At 48.4% G+C, this 23,580-nt stretch overlaps 1 protein-coding gene across 4 annotated transcripts in view; it reads left to right on the forward strand.

Annotated features, from left to right (window-relative positions):
• Positions 1-672: 672 nt before the first annotated feature.
• Positions 673-23,580, forward strand: part of LOC143378950 (agrin) — a 379,111-nt gene continuing 356,203 nt past the window's right edge. For all 4 annotated transcript variants that reach the window (XM_076831106.1, XM_076831108.1, XM_076831109.1 and 1 more), the window contains exon 1: positions 673-1,789. The gene's annotated coding sequence lies outside the window, so the exon portion shown is untranslated. The remainder of the gene's footprint in view (positions 1,790-23,580) is intronic.

The following is a 23,580-nucleotide window of genomic DNA, read 5'->3' on the forward strand; positions in this document are numbered from 1 at the left end:
TCAGTGGTAACCCCGATGGGATAAATGCACCACGCTCGATGACGCTCAGCCCAATTAACTGCTATTACATAATATGCACCCTACCATTACGCGCCTATAATAGCGATAGGTAACATCGCCGCACCGCCTACTACATCACAAATCCAGCTGGACTCTAAACGCGTGAAATACTTGAATCGATTAGAAGCGTCTTCCATTCCCACTGTTCCCCAGTCGACCAGCCTGCTCTTCTAACTTACATCCTCGACTTGTGACCCATCAGTGGGTCGCATTCCGTGGCCTCGTGGCAACGGTGTCCACACTCTGCTCGGTCGTCCGCAAAGGAAGATTAAAAAGCCAGGGCGGCGCGGGTGCGCGGGAGGGCGCGACTGACGATTTCTTCCCGACTCTATTTCACCTGCACAAGCAGCGCAGGAGTAGCTAGTGTCAGGCATAAAGTAGAAGGAAGAGTCTCTGGTCGGACGGTTCACCTGGCGCAGGCGCCAAGTCCTCCATCCCTCTCCCTGGTTTCTGTTTGTGCCCTCTTCACCCCCTTCCCCACCTCCCAGCCACCCCTTACCGCGTATGGAGGACCGAGGGAGACGGCGGATTCGTTGGACGAAGAGGGCTCGAGGCGAGTTTCGGGTTTGGAGTCGGTCGACAGCCGAACCGTGCTTCAGTCGGCCGGCGAACTCGCGTGCCGTGCCTTCGTTCCGGTAGTGACGTTCCTCGGTGCTCGTCGGCGAGAGCGCACCCCCCCGACTCGACGCGATGCGAGCGTTCACTCGTCGCCGAGGACCCACGTTGCTCACCGTAGCCCGGGCACCGTGACCGCGCGAAATGTTGCCGTCGGGTCGCGACGCCCCTCTACGTCGCCAACAAGGACACGTACTCCGCGGACCACGGGGCGCCAGCACCGCATATCTCGCGACGGACGATGATTCTGTAAGCCTCTGTCCGCCAGACGCTTCCAGCGGCGAGCGTACTCGCGAGGATGCCCAGGTCCGAGCAGCGATGACGAATTAGACCACGCTGGATTACGATACTCGCTAGTGCAACAGTGTACGAAGTGGCGTCGCGTAGAGTGTATGTGTAGTGCGTAGAACTTAGAGAACAACCCCCGAAATCGTTACGACCGAGCCGCAAAGTGTTCCCAGAAGATGATCCATTAACTTCGTCCGGTATTCGCCGCCGCGCGCGCCGGGATCCGCTCAATTTCCGCCATTAATAACCCAACGAGCGTCCGATGGTCGGGGAGTCCCGCGAAACTTTTCACCGCCGATGTGCAGGCCTCGCGTTGCGATCCATTAAGGTCCATTAAGAGTCCGTTCTCGCGCGACGCGAGCCGCCAGCAACCGCCAAGCACCGACTCGCCAAGTGTCCCGCGAAAGGGACCGCTCCAAACATATCTATAAACATATCCGAGGACTTCGATATCCCGGTTCGAGGGCCACGATACACCATCAGACAGGGAAAAAAAACGCAATGGTGGAGAGTTTGGCGAGCCTCTCCAGCGAAATGGGTCGATAGTAGACTGGTGATACGTATCGTTTGCAGGTGGTTCGCGTGGTTCGATTAAAATATCGCGCGTAATCACAGTGAAAGGTCCCGCGGAGCGTACGGTCCCGATTAAAACAAAAAGAAGAGACAACGACCGGTTTCTAACGAAACAGACAAAAAGGACCAGCCGTCGTTTCGCGTTCGATTTCGTCGCTGGAGAGTGAAGTGCTGCGCAGGAGAAGAGGGACAACGGTTGTTAATTAAAGAGCAGGAGAGGCCACAGGGAAACGAACAGCCAGCAGCCTGACAGGTAAATATTTACCGACACTGCGCCACGGTGAAATCGGAATTTTACGCCGCGCGTTTTCCCTTCTACGCCGGAACGGCCAGCTGGGACAATTGGGGACGCGTAGCAGCTCCCTCCGCGAAGGGCGATCGAATCCCTCCGGTCGTGGATTTGTCTTCCTTGGCGTGTGCCGCGAGTGGCACACGACGTCGTAAAGAAATCCCTCGGAGGGGTTTTACGTGGCAACGACACGCGGTGATAGGTTCCCTGGTTCGATTCTGAGCGGAGAGGACCGACCAAGGTTTCTTCTCGGTTATCTGGCCGTTCCCCCCTGCGTGCGAATTTTCAGCGATGTACGTTTACTGCTTCCCTGATCGTTTCCTTTCACGCGAAATTGGATTTTCGACCTGTCCCAGTCATCCTCTCGTTCCATTGCCTCGGAAAGACGGGCGCCGCTTATTCCTGTCTTTGGTCCTTTGAGCCCTGCGGCGCTCTCCTTAAATGTCTGAATCGGGCGGCACGCTTTCCTACCCACTTCGCACGCCCCCGCGGAATCGAACGTTTCATCCGCCTCCCAATTTCTTTGATACGTCGGCACACACGGCAGCCCGCGACGCTGATTTCTCCCGAGCCCTCTCGCGCTCCGTTCCCCCGTCTCCTTGGCTCGATACGGGCGCAACGAGGGCGAACGGCATTCGACATGCGAGCACGTACCTACCCCTCGGCGACGTTTTACATCGGGGTGAATTAGAATCACGAGCAAAGTCACGTGACCGGATATGTCGTACACGAGTAATCGACCCGCGACGTGCCGTAATTCTTGCCAGATTTTCAGGCTATTTCTGTGCCTCTCTGCTCGCCAACTTTCTTCAGATTCCTGAAGCAGCTTGTCTCAACGTACCGTACTATCCGCGAGTGCAATGAATTTTATTGTCAGCTGGAAGTATCGGAAGGATTTGTAGTTATAGTAGGAGGTTTCAACATCCGAATGCCTCGTCGAAAATTTATAGAGTCAGTCGAGACTTGCTATATTCTCTGCGACTGCACTCGCTGAAAACATTTTAAAGAGTCACTCAAAGGTTACCTTTCGCGACGCATTGACCTCGCGAGGACTCGTCTCCACGCACGTATAAATGAACGTACTCGAAGTCACTTCTCAGGTACCATCAGCTGAAATCTTTTTTCCAAGCAATCCAATCGCACCATTACGTCGGAAGCTCCTACTTAGAAGCTCCTACTTCAACGGTAGAACGCCTGAATGGTATTAATTAACTGCGACGTGCAAGGCAATGTTGAAATGCACTGATCCAAAGCTACAAGTTTACATTCGCGATAAGCAGATCGGCTGGATGTTGAAAAGTCTGCTGGAAAAGTCCTACGGTTCACAGTCTATCTAAAAAATCGCAGTGTCCTTTTACACTCAGACATCCTAAATCCAGTTACAGACCTTTAACGCCACTTTGAATCGTTTTAGTGCCGTTTTACGGGGAATCGTGAAGCTTCTTTTGATACTCGTTCGAGTAACTTTATGCCTGTGTCGAAACAACGTACCCTCGTTCGGCGTGTTTAAATCCTCGGATCCGTTGCCCGTATCTGGCGAACAGGCGGGATTAAAACGCGTTCCGCCGAGACTTTCGTGCTCGACGTTGTTTTACACGCGGCAATTCGATGCCTCGTTAATACGGTCTGCCGACATATTTTATAGCGGCGCAATTGACTAACGGGATAACATTCGACTGCCGGTCACGAACGTAATACACGTGATCGGCGTTTTACGGCCAGTTGTGTGATAACCTGGCGAACCTTTCGTGCAGCACAACCTGGCTCGCTATAAAAACTGAGGTCACGGTCGGTTTTTCGATGGCCCCGATAATACTGCAGACGTTGTTCTCGGGTTTACACAGTGGCTCACGGATTTGTTCAAATAAAACCGACCTATTTACTCTGACCTGCCCTACGAGCACATTTTATAGATATACCCGGGGAAATTAATCTGGAACACGCATTATGGAACACTCTTGCCATTTTTTTTTTAATTTTTAAACGCAACAGTCACGTTTTGCAACGGCACATCTTGTAATTATTAAAGACTTAGATTTTTTATGTTAAAATTAATGAACCCTTCGTTGACACTCTAGCTGTGACTTCTATATGCAAAATATATATCTTTTCTCGAAAGCCCACTTATAAACTATTTTTTTCTTAAAATATTATATCTGCACAACAACTCTGTAGATTTTTAGCTTCTAATATTGAAATTTGTAAAAGTTACAATTTTTTTAATATTTTCTTCGATTTTTCTCGTTATATGGTGACCTAGAATTTTTCCACAAAAACTGTGATAAAATTCCAATAAACAAACTATTGGAATATATTCTAGAGACCTCGAAAATGACCGGTGATTTTTTTCATAACGATTGGATTCTTTGGATGAGAACGGCAGCCGTTCAAAAATTGCTCTGGGTGTGAGCCTCCCAGGTATGTCAAAGTTGATCGAAAAAAAGGTGTGTCAACGAAGGGTTGAAATTACTTCTTTTAACACGAAGGCACCGATCGATAATAATTGTACAAGTGGCCTGCGTCTGGTTCCCATCGAAATGTTGAGATCCGAGCTATCTCGTGGTAATTCCGTGAACATTACCGGTCTTAATCGCGCTCACAGGCGCGCGAAAGTTTACCAGGAAGCAGGGTGTATCAGCTTAAGTTCGTGAGCACGGTATCGGAGGAATCAATTGGCACGCCACGTCGTTACAACGATGACGCTCGAGATAAAATATATCCTGATTGGGCGAGTAACTTCGACCTCAGACCGTAACGAGGCTCGTCGTGAATTACTCGAGTTTATCTTTACGCAGATCGCGCGAGTCATCGGCGTAATCGAAGCTCGACAAGTCGACTTTTCATCGCGAAACCGCTACCGACGCGTTACGTTTCCACGCTTCCAAATCAATCCGGCTGTTCAAGCCTCGGCGACAAGCTAATTAAACGCTATGGAAATATTAATCATACGATCATTGTTAATACTTATATTTATAGTTAACAATCATTAGCGTGATTTAATACGATTATACAGGGGATGTAATAAAAGGACAGGGTGGTCGTTCGTAGCTAGTAAACAAAGGGACGTTATTTTCCTGCCTGTTAATGTATCGGTGGGTTCAGTTCGATGGAAGCTGCAGTCATTCATTAATACGTGTATCTCTCGCGGCGACAGACAAACGAGCTTTGAATGAGGTGTCCGCGATCCGTCCACGGAAATGACAACCTTGTAGTAAACGAGGGAGGAAAAAGGAGAATGCTCCGCATCGGCTCAGACGCGGCCAGTAGTAATATCAAAGGCTCGACAGACCAGCCGGCCTTTGGCCCACGGGTAATTAATTACCGGCGCGCGATCGTAAAACTTTTGTCCGTGATTAGCATCGGGAACATTTTTTTCACCCCCTCCATAAAGATCCGGCGACCTTTTGTCCCCCGAAATCTGTGTACCCATGGGAATGGCAGTTTTAAAAGAACGAACGGGACAAAGGAACAAGGCAAGAACATTTTTCTTCCGAAATCTCCGTGCAAAGTTCGGGTGAAATATGATCCTGTTTTGTTACTACAGTTCTTCTTTCTCGACCAGCTTCACTCGAACGTTTTTAGCCTAAAATTTTTTGCGACGTACAAAATGATTTTTCGACATCGGGATACATCGCGCATGCCCCGTTTAGAGGAATATACATAATAGAAACTGTGAGTGGAACATGACAATGGCATTGTGTTAACATTTAGTCAATTATCGTCGATTGATAAATCACACGTTTGGAAGGAACATTGAAATGTCGGACAAAGAGCAGAAATTCGTACCTCTTCGTATTTCGTTCTGTTGCTAATCACTCTGTTCTGAAATGCTTTGTATTATCGAGTTAGTGATCGAGTATACTGACTTTATATGAATTCATTAATACGTCATTTTATTTGTATAGTTGATGTATATCGCTTCTGCTAATTAGAGGAAAATTCACAGGGAAATGAAGTTCTTAACGAAGGTGATTTCATAACGTTGCACCGTTTCCATTCTTGTTTCTATACCGCGCAGTTCCTCTTTATTGTCTGCGAAAATTTCAATTCTTCGGATTAATGAGGTGAGCAATGAACGAAATGTATTGATATTGCACGCTGCGGAGTTGGGAATACGTTATAATTCAAGTATCAGTCCGTGTTATCGCGGGAAATTAACCCCGCATATTTCGATTTAGATTCACTTCCATTTCATGGCCAAGAATGTCCAATATCACGGATAGAATCTTGTTTCATAAATTGTCTCGTTAGCGTTTCCTGAAAACTTTCAAAATTACACAAATAACATTGGGTTAAGTGAATTTTCAACTCTGGTTTTCCGTCTCTGGTTTTCACGAACCTTCTTCATTTATTTTATTGTCAAGTTTGTAACATTATTCTGTTAATTAGACAGTCTGTTCACTATTCCAAACTTCATTCGTTTCTTTTCGAACGTTCGGCAAGAGGTCCCCCTTACTCTGTTTACAAGCAGGAAGTTGTTGGCGTGCTCTGTACTCAGGGAATTATTCAGCCCAAGAAACAGAAGTCGCGGTAGTTATCCACGGCACTCGTTAACAACAGCTTGTAAGTTCGGACAATTATTCAGAGGAGTAATTGGACCACCCGAAATCTGCGGGTCACGTAGTTCGCTTTGACTTGCAAGCAAGAACACAATTTTGTTTGCCCCGTTTTACTCGCTCGGTCCAGCATCTTGCTCTCCGCTAACGAATTGTTCGCGAACATATTTCCTCCAGTTTTTATGATTTCTGTAGTATGGTGGACGCAGTAACGATGAAAGACGAAAGACTGGTCGTAGCATCGATAAAAACATATAATCTCTCTCGCGTCCTGTAACACAGAGACCAGGCTGCTGATCTCGTCCGACAAGAGTCTATGTATTTATCCCTATCGACTAAAATGAAAAATTCGCACAGTTTTGAACAAATTTCCTCGTGGAGAACCCTACAAAAGAAAGCGAAAAAGCTTCTGAATTCATGGCACCAACGCCGTAAGCAATAATTTATCGGAGCCCGGGGCGATTTTTTTCTAACTCTATTTGGAAAACTCGTGTTGATTAAGTTCTCGTTAAAACTTCCCTTTGATCTGATTTATTTCACTCGACTAACTCGCGCCGCTTGAAATTCACTTCGTAAACCGAAGTTAATAAGTAAATAAAACGAACACGACGACGTCCAAGGGAATTCCATTTCTCGCTTTTCCCTTATTTTACAGGCGGTACAGGGTGCTCTCAGCAATTTGTAAATATTCCAGCGAGATGGTCGATACTGGCTACGATATATCACTCAGACGCGACGTCAAAGTATAACGTACCCCGCGACCAGTCCCTCTCCTCGGGCAGTCCTTCATTTCTGCCCAACGCATATCGATGGGAAAGTAAAGGTTCTTTAATTTCGAATGATTCTCGGGAGCTTTGTGTCCGCTGCCGAGGCCGAGACACAGACGCGTCCCCGTGTACCGGGCCCCGTCCGTGAAACGCGATTCAAGATGCATTTAAGGTAAATGCCTACTTCCATCCAGGGAAGTGCAGCCCCCGGCGCTAGCCCCGTGGCCAACCCTCCCCCCGTCTCTCCCTTACTCTTTCACGACGGAACCGCAGCCACAGCTATCAGAGAAATCCGTGCACTTTCAATTAAAGTGACGCAGCTCGGCTGCATTAAGGCCGCTCGAGGCTCTACGGCGTTATGGCTTCAATTAAGGGTTAGAGGATGTGAGGGACGGCAAGACGAAGGAGGGGAGGGGAGGAGCTGGTTGGGCGACGATGGTTGGTCCCCAGGCTCTCTGCGCATTTATTTTAAGGCTCCTCGAAGGGAGCCGAGCATCCGGCGACCGCGTTCGGAGCAACGACGATGAGCTACGCGACCGCAAGCTCGGGCAGAGGGAAAAAAGAAGGAGGAACGGTCGGGGGTATCTAAAAGCTCGACAAAGTTTCATTTAAAAAGCTAATTAACTTATCCAATTACCGTCTCGCCCCGGAGGCCCAGCATCACGGAGGGCGCAAAAGAAGGGAAAAAGAAGAAAGATGGAGAATCCGGCGGCCGCGTTCGCATTCTCCACCGCGCGCAGAATGCCACGGGATTTCTCGCGACTCGTGCAGAACCGGAACCACGATGGAGGACGCGCAGCTCCTCGTGCGGTGGACGATCGTGAATGAACGCGCGCGAGGATCCCGGGAAGATGGTGCGGGGGAATCAATTTAGTCGCGACCACGCGAGCTTTTATGAGAGAGCGCGCGGATTACGGGGTTCGGTAAGAAATACAAATCGTCAGGGAGTAACAGCGCCGCTGATCCCGGTGATTAATGATTCCTTTTGCCGCGTCGCGCGTTCCCACGGTGTACGCTAGCGTGCACAGGGCCGCGATGAATCGCGCGCGCCTTCGTAAGGGGAATAGGGCATGCTTTAGTCAGACGACCATGCGCGGAGGCGCTTTCGTTCGGGAACGTGGAAACATCAAAGACGAACGGGTTTGTAAGATAAAGGAATTATAAGGAACGCTGTAAATATTCCTTCTTCGACTATATAATTGCAGCTCAGTGCATTTTTTCAATGATAACTTGATTAGTAAACAGTGAAGCTTGTCCACGTTAATGCTTAAATGTAATCGAGCACCATCAGTTTTTACAGTTTTTGAGTTATATACGTAACAAAAATTCTATGTCGTTCGACGTACGTTTGATGTTAATCCGGTAACAAGCGATTTATTGCAAATTTTTAATCTGCCTCATTACTGTATTGCGCAATACGAATGCTCCAAATTTGAAGAATTTCCCGACAATAGAAATAAAAACTTACCAACTTTAACTGCTACTTATTGTGTGAAAATATATATACTTTTTTCTAATTTACTCGAAGTTGGTAAAGGTGGTGCTGCACCCCTCTCGCTAGGTCCTCAAATGCGCCAGTACACCCAAGAGTATAATAAATCTAAACAATAAATAAAAAAGAGTATCATAGATATAGAAACTACGGTTGGAATTATTTCGATATTTTTGCGTCGCGAATATCTTTGTGTCCCACTGGGTTTGTCGATCGTTGCTCTCAACGGTTCCAAAGTGGCATAGCATTCAACGTGTCTATTATAGCTGGCGAGTCGATGGATTCGGTATAATCCCGTTATTCCGGGGGGTTCTATTTTTTTTTTTAAATTCCAATCTAAACACAATATCGCCGGGTTGCGCGAAACGAATAATAACGCGCCGGTGTAAAGCAACGCGACGGGCAGAGGCCGTGTCTGGATTTGCGGGGCCGTATATCCACGCGTGAGAAAATATCGTGTTTACTATGCCTGATCAAACAGCGTGCATGTGTATTGCCATAGTCCAGCTATCGCGCGCCTCTTCTTCTCTCCGTCCTCCCTCGGTCCTCTGATGCAAATGCACAGCCCCGTGGCTGGCATGTATTCCGAATCACGCGAAGAACGCTTGACAGACAGGGAATTCTATGGGCAACGATTCGATTTGTTCATGCACGGCGGATATACACTTGGGCTACTTTCCCTCCCCCTTGTGTTCCGAGCAAACAGACGGAATTCGAGCATCCTCGCCGGCTGGCAACTTCCGTGGACCGAATTTTTTGCAGTGTCACGCGAATTGCGCCGCCGCTGTACGCTCTGAAAAATTGAAACACCGAAGTCGAGCCGATACACTTTTTGTTCGCGGCGGCGGTTTCAAATCCATTTAAAGTCGAGGCACATTTCTGCTAGTACCGGCTTTTAGCGGGATCGCTCGGAATGGACACACACGCTAGTGAATACGGTGCCGAAGAGGATACGAATTCGGGAACGCGTGGCAGACATTTACAGTATTCAGTAGCAGGCGATGCGTTTCTACTGCTTCCTGGATGCTGTATTAATCGACAGCTTTGGAGAAGCATTTATTCATACCTTACCTCGGTACTCGTAACCGAGCTGCGGTGCTGTAACTTTTTCAGTTTCTCTGAAGTTTCTTCAGCAACGGAATCCCTTCATTCCATCGGAATGAAAAGCCCGTTTCCACGCGGGCATGTGGGGCGTAGATAGCGCAGAAACACGCGCGCTGCTGTCGGGGAGTATTAACCTTTCCAGGGCCAAGACTTCGGCATTGTGACCTGACATTCTGGCCCTTCTCGTGCCGATATTTCGTGGGGTACATACCGGTCTCGAACGAGCCGCGCATACGCGCATAGCCGGTCATCACATTCTCGTTCTGCGCCTGGAAATGCGCCGCGGTTATGCGAACTTTCAATGGGGGGATGCAATCCTTCCGCGCCCACGCGCGACCACGGCGTTTTTAACCGCGAGACCGCTAGAAATGTCTCCGCGGACGTCGTTGGCCATAATGCGCGCAATTTACCTGAACATTCTGCCTCGAGATTCCGGGCTGAATCCGGCTACCGGCTCGCCTGCTTGTTCCCCGTTCTTTTTCATTTCATTGGCCAACCTATTTCGTTACGGGCGTCCACTTCGTGTTGCTCGAAAGGAGGGAAGGGATATACGTTGACTCCTTTTTTCAAAGAGTGATTGGTATTGACGCAGGCTTGGCAAGGAGCAGAGTTATGAAATAATTCCTCTCCGTCGCCACATTTAGAGAGTAATCTAACTTTTTAATTGGTTTTTAAGTTTCTACGGCGAAGCTGAAATTCCAGAGAACCGATCAGCGTATTACACAACGCACAGTGGGGAAATTTTGCGATTTATGGCCGAAACTACAGAAATGAAATTTTGGAATTTTACAAATTTAATAGAAATGTCAATTGAAGAACTATATCCATTTTCGTGGTCAAAACCTCAAAACTTATTTTTAATATATAAAATTCGGCACTTTTACGTTCTAATATATGGGAAACTAAATTATCCGAAAAACAGCACTTACAAAAATTTCGAACGATAAAGATTTTTTATTATTTACATTTATACACTTTTTTCTTTGCTTGAGCAGGCCTCTGCTACAGTGCAGCAGGGCGTAGCAGAAGGGTTATCGCTTCTGACGACAAACAAACATACATAATACAAACAATCAAACAGAGGATCGAAGCTGAATAAAATCGTTTAAAAAAAGAGTAAAAAGGATTGTAATGTATAACATGTGAATCAGTCTCGGTCACAGTTATGCCGTATGTTAGACAAGACACACTGGATCGTGTTTAAAAAAATGCATATATTTACAAGATTAGCAACTATTAGCAATTAATAATTGCATTTATAGAATCAAAACAGTCCAACGTAAAATAGGAATGAAAATCATTGCAGGATATTATGGGATTGATAACTATTTTATGAATTGAAAATTGATTCTTATATGAAAAGCTTATTTCTAAAACACTACTTTAAAAATTGTATAAATTACGTATTAAAAATCGAAACATAATTATTTTAAGGACAAAAAAATATCTTGCGCACCACCAGGAATTGAATCCAGCCTTCAAATTATTTTCAGATCTTTGGATAACGCAATATAAGTGTTTGAAGCAACTTGAAAATCTGGATTAATTCTTTGCGATCGGTCTAACCTCACATGAACATAAACATTTGCGAGTCTATACGAGCTTTGTATTAAAACATTTAACAGTAAAATTGGTGGCATTTGATACTCATATTAGTTCTTCAATTTGCAATTATTTTGTCGAATTGAAAAATTTATTTTTGTGGTTCTGGCCATAAAATCTTGAAATTTCCCCACTGTGCAACGGAGGAACCTGATCGCCTCTGGCCTCGGTCCGAGGATATCTCGACGTTCCGTTGGATTGTAAGAAATTCCACCGGACCTGAAGACAAATTTATGCCGCCGAGGGTAATATCGTCTCAAATTGCCGGGAGATCGTGCATAATTCAGCCGGTGTCACTGCAAAGTACCCTCCTTGAGCTATGATCGCTTTATTATCCCGCGATTACGCGCACCGCTCCATTTGCATTAATTATCCTCGCCGGCCGCGAAATAGAGTCGCGTACGCCTGGTTCTGTCGTTGACGTGCTTAAGCAACCGCTCAAGGATATAATAAATGTACTGGTCAGTCTTCCCGATCCCGATAACCCATCCCCATTATAACGCAATCTCAGATAAGAAACACCGCCTGGTAGAAGACAGTCCCGACGATAATTCGTACTAGCGAGGGGCCGAGAGAATGCTGAGTTCACCCAGCAGACGCGAGCGCAGTGTCGCGTACGAAATAGTAATTCTGTAGGGCCGATGAGTGTTTAAACACGGGGAACGAAAGCGTGTGTGTACGGAGGAGCGTATAAGATGGGCGATCTTTCGCTAGGCTCGTTCCGTGCTTTCGGTTCATGGGTTATCAGACAGGTGGAAGATAGGTAGCTAGTAAAAGGTATTGTCGTCGGAACGACCGCGTTGGTCACTGGAGAGGCCCTTTTATATCCCGCCGGAAAGGCACGAACCGGCAGAGAAAAAGGACGATCGAGCCATACTGCAAACTCTCGTCTTATAGTAGAACCAATCTTCGGCCGTCTGACGGCCGGCCGCAGGGGGGTGGGGCGGGGGAGAAGCGAGCCGAGAGAAAGGAAAGAGATTACCTCGCGTAAAATCGGGCCGGCGACTTTTCGACGTTCGCGAGGAGGCGGTCGTCGTGTCGACAAGTTCCTTCCTCTTTCCTTTCAGCGTCGGTAATTCCCTCGAACCGGAGCCATCCTGTAAGCTACTGGTTCTGACAGACAAAGGAGCCCTGTAGCGGATTTTCGCCCGTGAACGGCCAGCACGTCCGTGGCCGCAAATAGGGCACATGGCCAGCGTGAATCTGGCGGCGTTGAAAGTTGAACCGGCCGACCGGTTTCGGGGAAACAATTTACACCGATCACGTTGCCTCCTTTTTAGTTGGAAGTCACCGCGGAAGGTACCGCGGCAGTAACAGATTCCCTCTTCCCAAAAGCAACGTACCGTATGATCGAATACCTCATTACCGCCTCATTTGTCACAGAAAAACTGAGCGCGATAAAGTGAACGGTCTCTATCAACATCAGATGCAACACCTAAGCTCGTTCTAGCGCACCAGGACAGTAGCCAGAGGTCCTCGGAATCGCGTAAAGGCGGATCTTTAACAGGTGTCGTACGTGATTAGATTTTCGCCGCGTTCATCCCCGTGAAAACGACCATGATCGGTCACCGTGCGTCGCGCGCTCTTCGAGCAGTTCAGGCGAGTTTTTGCGGCTTCTGTGCCGTCCCATCGTTCGCCCGGCACAGCGGGAGATTAGTCAAGCAATTTTAGCGCGTGAAAAAGTGGAGACAAAGTTTGCGGCGCGAGCAAAGGGGGCCACGCGCGGCTGATAGTAAACCAAATTAAAGACCTCGCGAGGGGGCGGTAAAGCAATTTCGTAGTCCCGCACGGGCTCGTCGCGAAGCGTTTCTACATCACTGGATACGAATGGCGGGTGGAGGGTAATGGCGAGAGACAGACCCAGACCGAAATGTATCCTCTCTCTACCCTCAGCCGGCTCCCACACACCCTCCCCCCCGTCCACCCGTCTTCGCGAGCGCCGCGAATCCTTTGCACGTGCACGCTTTCACGTAAACCTCGTAGACATTTAACCGTGCACGTATACCCTGGCGACGGGATAGAGAGGCAGTCTACACGCGTTCTCGGTTAAAGCGAACGACAGCGTGTGGAAGTCAATCCTGATCCACCCCGGTACTGTCTACCACCCCTTGAAAACCGTTCGCCGTTCGCGTGGCGGCTTACGACTCGGCGGAACGTACGGGTACACATAGAACGCGCTCGGTGCTGAAATTCCGTACGTAGTCGTCGGGTGTAGAGATTTTATAAACGTACAGACGCTTTATTAAAACTCCCTGGAAGGAATTCCATTACGAATTAGGCGGGAAAGAGCTCGCAGCGGGAGGAAGTGAAATTTGATTTGCAGACTGTGTACAATACATTCGTTCGGCTGATGTATCGGGGGATTAGTTCACTGGTGCTTAAAAAGCTTGAAAAAGTTCAGATTTGCAACGATAGAGGAATATTGTATTTGTAGAATCACTAAAAACTTATTCCAATATCGCCGATATTTTTGAATGGAAACAAATATCACGAATTTCACCTGGAAAATGGAATGTTACTTTTACAATGCTGGATATTGCCTTTGTTAACTAATTACTCTGTAGAATGGATTGTTTATTCTGTTTCGCTGGTAGAATTATACTTTCCTCGGGGAAGTGTGTTTCTGTTAATTATGTTGAAAACGCATGCGGAATTGTTATTCTTTTGCAACGCACAGGTATATTGTTTCCGCGTGATAGGGCAGGACGCCAGATATGGACGATATTTATGGAGCATCGATAAATATCGAATGATTGATGTTTTTAATGGCGATGAGTCTGCAAATAAAATTGCGTGCAATTTGAGGGTATGATGTTACTCGTATGTGTTCCATCGCGTGAACATGGTTAGAGTAAATAGATCGATATCTGGCGGCAAAAATAATTAAATTACGGTGTTCTAGCCAACGAAGAGATTTATGTTCAATTTGTGCGAATTGATCGCTTTTGGTTCTTGTAAATATAATCCTGCATTCAGATGGATCAATCGAGTGACCATTTAAAGAAAATTTGACGGTCAATTGCTTCTTAATAATAATAGGATCGATTCCATTGATGTATAAAAAAGAGTACCGAATATTAACCTCATTAAATTACAATTATACCGCCAGATATATAAGTTTATATTTATTGCTCACACGAAAAAATATTATATCTTTTAAGAAATGGCCAAAACAGGTGTACAACACCTTAAAGTGGCGACAAATGGTGCATCTACCCTAGGATGTCCAATTTTATCGATGATGAATCATTGGTTTTACGAGTAAACTTGCTATGAGATTTTGTCTAGCAAGCTGATCAATCAGCTGCCAGCTACGAATTAGAAGGTGTTACGTTGAATTTAACCCCCTTCACGCGTCTGTACCAAGGAATTAAGCTCAGTAGGATCCGTCTAAGCCATCGACTTTGCTATTTTTCCCAAGAAAGTGTTTTTGCCCCCGGCAAATCGTGCGGATTAAGCTAAACGTGATCCTCAACGCTCGACTGTCGAGTTCACTGCAAGGGACCTTCTCGCGTGGCGTAATTGGAAGTCGTAAAGTTCCCGAATCCCATTTTGTCGGCAACTTTCCACGCGACTTTCGTCGTTCTTCGGACTTAGCGCCCACCGTTAAGTATCCGCCCCAGCCACAATAACCGTGGACTCGTTTTCGCTAATTCTATTAGCTGCTCACGCACAGAACCCTGCCGCGCCCTTCCTTTCGCCTCGAACGCGCTATTTTATCATACACGACGGCGATGCCTTTTCTGGCTCGTGTGTCAGTCACGTATATACATACTATAACCTGCATCCAATCTCCCTTCGGTTGGCTGCTTCTTCCCCATACCTCCGGGCTGCCATTACGGGAAAGCGTTTATTAAGTCTTCAACTTCGCGTAACACGCGCCCGTCCATCAGTCTGGTGATCTCGTTCGCATTGATCATCGCTGCCTTCTGACTTATTGTCAGAAACGGGGTCACAGGCAAGCGTTATAGTCTTTGACGCTGGTAGGCCATTCGGGAAACGATTTCCCGAGGTCCTCGATAGAGCCATTTACGAAATGGATTAACAGAAAATTGGGATAGGAAGTAGTAGACGTATTTAGCAGCCATGTACTGGTATACTCATCGAATTAAATAGTGGATTACTATGGATAATTTGGGATCTTCCTGTATTTAAGGCGTGAAGAATTAGCTTGAAGCAGAAACTAGAGACATTTCGAAAAGAAAGCAAGGCTAATACAGCTCGCTTCGTTAAAACCTCGTGAAAAGCATTCGATGGAACTGTGTTCGCTCGCAACTTTGCACTTCATTCGCCACCTATCCATCGTTCCATCGTCTCGGCAGGGCAGCCATTACAGGAAAGCCTTTATTAAGTCTTCAACTTTGTGGGACGCGTGCCCGTCCATCATCGCGGAATTGAGTTCCCATGCAACCCGGCCAAGCCAGCACACATCGACGATTTTCTGGCTAGATGTAATTAGAAATCAGCCCGACGTAAAATCCACCGGCCTCGGTTCGTTAGACTTCTGCCCGTCTTGCGAGCGGTTCGCCGTGTACGGGCATGAAGGCATCATAAAACGTTGAACGAGCCGAAAAATGAACCGTCACGGATCGAGCTCACGACTAGCCACCACGTACTCCCTTTTTCGAATGCCGGGAACGCGCGACGAGCCGGCATTCCTGGCAATTTCGGGAATGATTTCCCTCGTCCCTGGTCCCAAGCGAGCGTGCGAATTTGATTTCGCGCCGTTGGCAGGGGCGCGTTCGATGAGTTCCATCCTCGACATCGGGGCTCTTTTTTCCACCGCGGTTCTGCGCAAGGCGTATGCAAAATGCAAGCAAACTGTCGGGCTGTTTCGACGTTTCGAAACGCGAGCCACGGGAGCGGTGGTCATCGCGATTTCGCGAATCGAACCGGCCCAGGTGCGCGCGCTAGTTTGAATATTTTTCGGGGAGCAAATCGGTGGAAACTGTCCGCGGGGAACGTCGCGATTCCCTGCGACGAGAGATCATAAGGGATTAGCAGCTCGTTAGCGCGCCGCGGTTTCGACCGACTCGATCCACTCGCGATCGATCGTGAATATCTCTCGCGCTCCTATGCACAGTGAGAGGTCGCAGGGGTGGAATCGTAATTAAGTCTCTCGCTGGCGAAATTTGAATTGAAAATAGAGGGCCACGCGTCGACTTTAACCTTTACCCTCGAACCTCGGTTATCCGTTTTCTTTGACGATGTTACACACTTCTGACGGTTTATATAGCGGGTTTCTTCGGGACGGAGCTGTATGCCTGGAGGACATATCAGCGGAGAGAATGGCGTGCGTCCTGACACGTCCCAGATACGCGGAGAAACAAAGTACGTATATCGAAATCGACGACCCCAGTGCTGTGACCTCTTCCTGTTAGCCACACATACAGAATGCATGCTCTCGAGAGCCTGCATCGTGTCTAAGAGGCAGATTTATTATGCATACACGCGAGGATATTGAGATACGCGGAGTGGAAGCTCGTGGCTCCCCTCCGGGGAGGAAAACTTCCTCGTCCCATTGTCCGACGGGGGGTTTGAGCGACAGGGGTGAAGCGGCGAAAGAAATAGGAAAATGCCGGCACGGGAATCGTTGGAAATATTTCCTCGATCTTTTCATCCTCGTCCCCGACGCGAACACTTGAACGCACGGAAATAGATCGGGAACAGTCGGGGATGGAACGGGGGAGAATAAGCGCGCACCGTTTAAAACACGTAGCGACGCTTAATGGAAAGTCGGGGCGAGCCGTCGATCGTTCGGACCGAAAAGGAGTGTGAAAAACGAAAGCACAACGGAAGCTCCATTAGAATAATCGTGTCCATCGTTCTTAAATTTCGAGGCCCGACTTGAACTCTCGCGTAAAGTCTACTTTGCAAAGTGGCAAAAGTCAGCGAGTTGCGCGCCTCGTTTTTCTCCTCGCCCACCCTCCCTGTGGCAAAAGTTTGCCGCGTATACGGCTCCGAAGATTGAAAGAGACGAATCGAAGACGGCCAGACAGCCGGGGACTGGAGGAGGACAGAGAGGAATGGAAAAGAAAGCGAAGAAGTCGAGAGTCGTCGGAATATATTTCTCGGTTGTCTATTGGTCCTCGAGATGCGACGACGTCTCGAGGAGACACGGCGTTTTTCTAATCTCGAGAGAGAGAGAGAGAAGGAAGCGAGAAACGGACGCTGGAGGAGAAAGTTGGCGAAGACAGGGGCAAGGTGGAGGAGAAGATGACGTGGGAAAGTTTCATCAAAGTTCTCTCCCCTCTGCGTTCCCCGCTGTTGCGAACCGGGCTTGGGAAACGACAGAAGGGGATACTTTATTCACGAGAATCATATGAGAACTGCCTATATACGGGCCAGCTATATTACTTAGTTGGTGATCTTCGTACGCAGAAATGACGGTCGCAGTGACGGAATTTCTTACTAGAATTCGTGAACATGGTTTCACTTGAAAGATACCGCCTTTTTATTTCTGCGAAATAAAATATATCTGGATAGAAATTCATTTCAAGCTGGTTCTCTGCAGCGGAGCACAAATTTTAGGAGTACCTTCATGATACTCTAAACTCGTAGAACTGGTATACCTGCTGTTGAGTACCTGGAGAAGTATCTCACTTTATGTTGAAGCGTGAGTGTGACGTGAGTGGAGCATGAATGACAGAAATGCACATGATTTTGTACACCGTGTAGATGGTCAGGTCTTTTTGTAACGGCACTGGTCGGTTGTCGACCAGATGACGGCTTCGCAGGCCTCGTAAAGGGTTATAAAATACGGTGAGAGGGGCACGTTGCGAGCGGCTAGGCCGCGACTTTGGGGAAAAGCGTCCTTTCTTCGGCTGTGTCTACCGCGCGATTTTTCGCGGTTCTAAAGGACCAATCAGACGGCTAGTTCAAGCGTCAGTTTTTCGGCGCTAACAGCGACGGTGTTTCCGCTTCTGTGGCTTCTTTCGGGTAAGCTCGTGACGCTATAGGAACTTTGGGCCGACTGAGCCCAGCACTCGCCCTGTCTGAACGCATATTCTAGTATTCGACCGAGTAGGTAGTCCGGCGGGCAAATCGGTATAAATTTCACTCGGCTGAGTAGCAGACCGGGTGACTCGGCCGAGTCACTCGTCAGGTGTAAACCCAGCTTTAAAGAGACAACACCAGTCAACCTACCATTGTACAATTTACTCTTCTTAATATAGTTAGTTGTAATTAGTGTGATTCCCTGAGTCATTTATTTCGTTTTACCGTTCCGCACGAACGTGAGTCCAATCATTTTATTTCTACGTGAACGGTTCGGCAACTGCGTACGAGCATTTGCGTACGCAACACTTTACTTGTTGGAACACCGAAGATAACTGACGTGAACTAAAGTTGATGAGACAAGAAGTTTAAAGTTCGCTGTCTGCTTTGGAGTCTCTCTTAGAGAATATTCCTTGTAAGTACTTTCCATTCAGTAGCACAGATTTTCAGAGCTGTTCAGAATTACATAATCGGAAAGCGGTAGCAGGCTCGTAAAACCAATCAGTTACTCGACCACTTCTAGATCAAGAAATCCTATGTATCTACGCGATCAACTATTTCGTTACAAGTGAAACACTTGCTGCGGGAAAGAGTAAAGCAGGAACCAACAAAGAAACGGCCCGGAGAGGCGAACTTTTATCGCAAATATCCCGGTCTAAGGGTGAACCAGATTGAAAAGCGATAGCCCGCCGTCGAAACTCTAAAAATTCGTCGATATTTTTATCGCCGCGGATATTCATTCGCTCGGCTCGGCCATTACGCCAGCTCCGCGCTCCCGGGGTACAACTTTCGAGGCGACTGTGCGCGTAATCCTACTCGAAACTTGGAATTGCATAACGAGAGTTTCGCCTTTCCCGATCCCACCAAAGATTTTTACGGTCCAACTTCACCGCAGGAACGTTCTCTATAGGGCCGAGCGCGGGCCCATTCGCTTTCTTCCGTTCACGGGACGTCGATTTTAATCGAGCTCCGAGGGACGACGCAAGACGTAAAAATTGCTCAACGACTTCGGGATTCGGGGGAAAGAAAGAAACAGCCACGTGTTCGCGGGTAGCCGGAAGCTCCGCTTGCGAGCTTTGCGGGCGCACGGTCAGACCCTCGGCGTTTATTTCAATCTGGCTTTTCCACTGCTTGGCGGCTGCTTTTGAACACTCGCGGAAGAATGGTTCGCGTCGAAAACGCTCGGATCTCGGCCTAAAATGTGCATTCGGGTCACGCGGGCGCCCGTTGCGAATGCAACTCCGAAGAGCGCCCGACTTTTCTCATATTCGCCCGTTTTGACGAGAATCACGTATCCCTCTTCCGTTTGCGTACAAATTGGGAGGGGGTGGCGAGTGTCGCGGGTGGATGGAATCCAGGGTGGTGTTTGAGGAAGCACTCGAGTAGTGTGTGAAGCAGTAGCCTTGAGAGTAGGAAGCCACGAAATGTGTCTTTCACCACTGGCTCGGAATGTCTTTTCGATTTGTCAACGTTAGACGGAATTCAGACTAAAGCGGTAGCCTTGTTTGCTTTAAATTTGGGTGGTTGTTGACAGAACTTGAGCAAGTAAGTACTTTGAACGAAGATTTGTGTTACCGCTGCAAGGCTCGGCAATTTTCTTCTATATTTCAAGAGATGTTCGGTTTCTTCATCCAGAATTCTTGTTTACTGGGTTTTTCCTGCGAGCGTCAGTGGCAATTCAGACCTCAGTGCCACGCTTTGCTTGATTTCGTGTTTGCTTAATGCTCGTAGAGGGGGGAAAAGGAGATATAGACAGAGAGAGAGACGGGGCCTCCCATGATTTCGCTATTTACATTCCAAGAGATGGTTGCGCGATAGACACGAATCAATTTCCAGGGAAAACGCCGGACGGGATGTTTGCAGAATGTAAAAAGTTCGCGGGATACGTTCCCCTGGCGACTAGGCGTTCGATCCGCGGGAAAGTTGGCGGGGCTGACTTGCCTATGTAAAAGAATTTTTTTTTTTTTCTTATTTATAATTTAGCGTTGCACCCCGGCGAGGGCGAGCCGATAACGCGCACGCGAGCCGCAATTTCTTACGTGCCCGCCCGCGCAAAAAAGCCGCCCTAACGATGCACATTAGCCGAAAGAAATAAGAGGAGAACGACGCTTTACGATCTGGCCGTGTGGAAACGAGGCCCTGGGAATACGACGCCTTTGTAAACAGCCGTATATTATTTTTCCACTGAAAAGTCATACCCGCTACTTTTAACGCGGGCGCGCGTACGTGTATGCAGACAGCGGGCATTCAGCAGAAATGGTTTCGCGAGGCTGACCCCGTTTTTTTTTTTTTCGCTCTCCCCCGTCCCTCTCGTAAACAATACGTCAGGGTCGAACAGAGTCCAATAAGTAAATGGCTTCTTGACGACGTGACTCCGGCTTTCTGACTCGACGATTTCGCGACCATTGCGACGCGTCGCGTCGCGGGCTGTACCGCCAGCAGCCCCGGTGTCCATTGACTCCTCCTGACGATCTGCGACGCGAGGCAGAAGGCAGTTGCGAAGGACTAAGGCAGCTCTTTTCTTGCGGAACGAGGTCTTTTCATACGAGAATCTTTAAACGACCGTGCTTCTTTCTTGGAAGGGAAATAGTGAGTGGAGGAGTCCGCTGTGAATCGCTGCGGAGTCACAAGGAATTGCTGAAATCCTCTATCGTTGAAGAGGACGGGAGTTCGATTCCATGGATTACGCGTGTATTCTGGGATTTATCTCGACCCTCCACAAATTCCAATATAGTCGGCGTTTCTAGTTTTGTTGGGATCGTTACTTCGTTGTGTGTACTTAACGTACCGTGCTCAAGATCGATCAACAGTCGATGACACAGCAGTCACGCGTACGTTGCTGCTTCCCTCATTTTCCTGCTTTTACAGCCGAGCTAAGCTTACTCCCGCACATCGTGTGTACGAACTTTGATCCAGAAACATCGACTTCCCATGCCAGACGGATCGGAGGGTCTGGCTCTCTCTCTCCCTCTCTCTCTCTCTCTCTCTCTCTGTGTCGCGATTCCATCGGTGGCGCTAGAACACTGTGACCTATCTCACGGAAATCGATACTCAGCCCGAGGATATCGAACTGTAATATCCTCTTCTGCGAGCCATAGTCACATCGTCGCTGGCTTTGCCGACGTTGAAACGGTTCATCGTACCGTGAGTTTCGGATATAGTCGTCGATGTAACCACTACGCGGGGGTCGACGCGGCCCCTCGCAGAGGAAATAATCGGTCGACTTTTGTCTCGGCCTGCAGTGGATTGAAAATATTACGGCTCAGATATCATCCCCCGGCTCGCTCTGTTTCCTTCGTAAAAGAAATTCGATATTGCTTGTTCCCCGTATCTCCGACAGTTTTCCTTGCTCCCCTTCCCGATCTTCCGGTCGTGATTAGCGCCGCTACGCTAATAATTCCTACGTCTTCACCGGGAGAAGGAGTTCGCTGTCTCGGGGCCGTCTGTGAAATAATTCTTACGCAACCTGTTCACCATCTTCAGACGAATTAACCCGTTGACCATCCGCCAGAACAGTGTTGGTGCACAGTGTTCGTTACATATGAATGAAACCTGAGATCTGGCTTTTTACAAGGAGGAAACAACTCCATCGCCCCTGCAATCCACCGGTACACAATCCGGCCGCGGCAATCTATAGAATTGTCATCTCCTCTATATTCCGCTATCAGCCGGCGTCGTTGATCATCCGATGACAGATTGAACCCGACGACCTCGTTCCGCGCTCAGCGTCGTTTGTAAAACGAAGGGAAGAAAACCAAGGCGGTGGGTGTGGGCGATATGAAAACGAGAAACGACGTTCGCGGCGGCGACGTTGAAAGGGGAGAAAGAAAGCAGACGGGTGAAAAAGAGAAAGGGGCAGAAAAATAGGAGGAAAAGCGAGAAACGTTCGCCTCGACGTGGCCGTTAAAGAGCGTCGGCGGTGGAAGGGTGTGGACGATAGAAAGCAACGAAGGAAAAGGAGACGGACCAGAGGGTGGTTCGCGCGAGCCTGGACCACTGGGAAAAAGAGGATGGTGGGAACGGAGGACGGGTGGCATCTAAATGGAGATGTCTTGTATGCAGAGCTGCTCCGTCAGAACGACAGCAACTGGAAAGCCGTGTCTGCTTCCAGGACTAAAAGACAAAAGTTGCTAAAAGGGAAATATATCAGAAGCCTCCTTCTCGTCGCCCAACCCCGCCCGTCCTTGCCTTTATCCTTCGACACGTTTCTCGATCGGACTCACGATCTCTATTTTTTGCTCCGCTCGTACATACGCTGCACCTTATCCCACACGCAGAAACGTCCCTACACTGTCTACGGTTCCTCCTCCCTTTCGTCTCTGCCCTCGATGCACCGCCTTTTCGATCATCCACTCGCCTCTCCGTCTCGCAGCCCCAGCGCCGCGAGCAACCTCCTTTGCGTTGCATTTTTACACGACGATCCTCGAAACGTCGAGATGATGGGAAATTGGGATCGGATGCGTCGTTGTCGGTGTACCAGAAACGTCCTCCTCGAGGGAAACTTTCCAGCCGTTGCTGAGAGTTCGCGTTTCGGGAAGCTGTAAGCTAAGACCCCCGCCGCGCCCGTCGTCGCTTGTCGACCTTCGATTCCGCTCCGAGTGACAGCGGCGTGTGCACCTCGAGCGTCGCGCCGTCACGCCATCCAGTTTGCATGTAGCCGGGGAATCCTCCCTCTTGGAGAGGCAGTCGAGAAACACGGAATTTCTGGGAATATTGTTTCGGATATTTCTTTGTTTGAGCAACTCACGGGTTGGCGACGCTACGTGAATAGAAATTCTCGTCGCGGGAGCAGGCTGCAGGGAAATAGAGCTCGAGGGTGGGAACGGCGGGGAGAGAAGAGATCAACAATTGTCGCGCTGGATCATTGCTCTGTCGAACGGCGAGAAATTAAATTCAGCTCGGCAAACAGACACGGGGAAAGATCGATTGAATCGGATGGAGAGGCTGAGCCCCCTCCCCTATCCACTCGCTGGAGTTCTTTTGGGAATAGTGGCGAAAACGCGGGCAACTGTTTGTCTTCTTAAGAAATTGCCTTGTTTCCACGACTGATTGCCGGGCATTCGTTTAAAATGAAACACTCCTCTGATTTTTATCGATCGCCGGTCTCCAGGGAGAGCCCGCGAAACGGGGCCAGGAAATCAAAGTGTATTGACCCGCGAGCGCCGGGCGAATCGCGTGGATTTACTTCCAGTTATCGAAACACTGCTATCCGAGATGATCACAGGGATCGTTAACTAC

This window comes from Andrena cerasifolii, chromosome 2 (assembly GCF_050908995.1).
Source record: "Andrena cerasifolii isolate SP2316 chromosome 2, iyAndCera1_principal, whole genome shotgun sequence".
NCBI classification, from domain to species: Eukaryota; Metazoa; Arthropoda; class Insecta; order Hymenoptera; family Andrenidae; genus Andrena; species Andrena cerasifolii.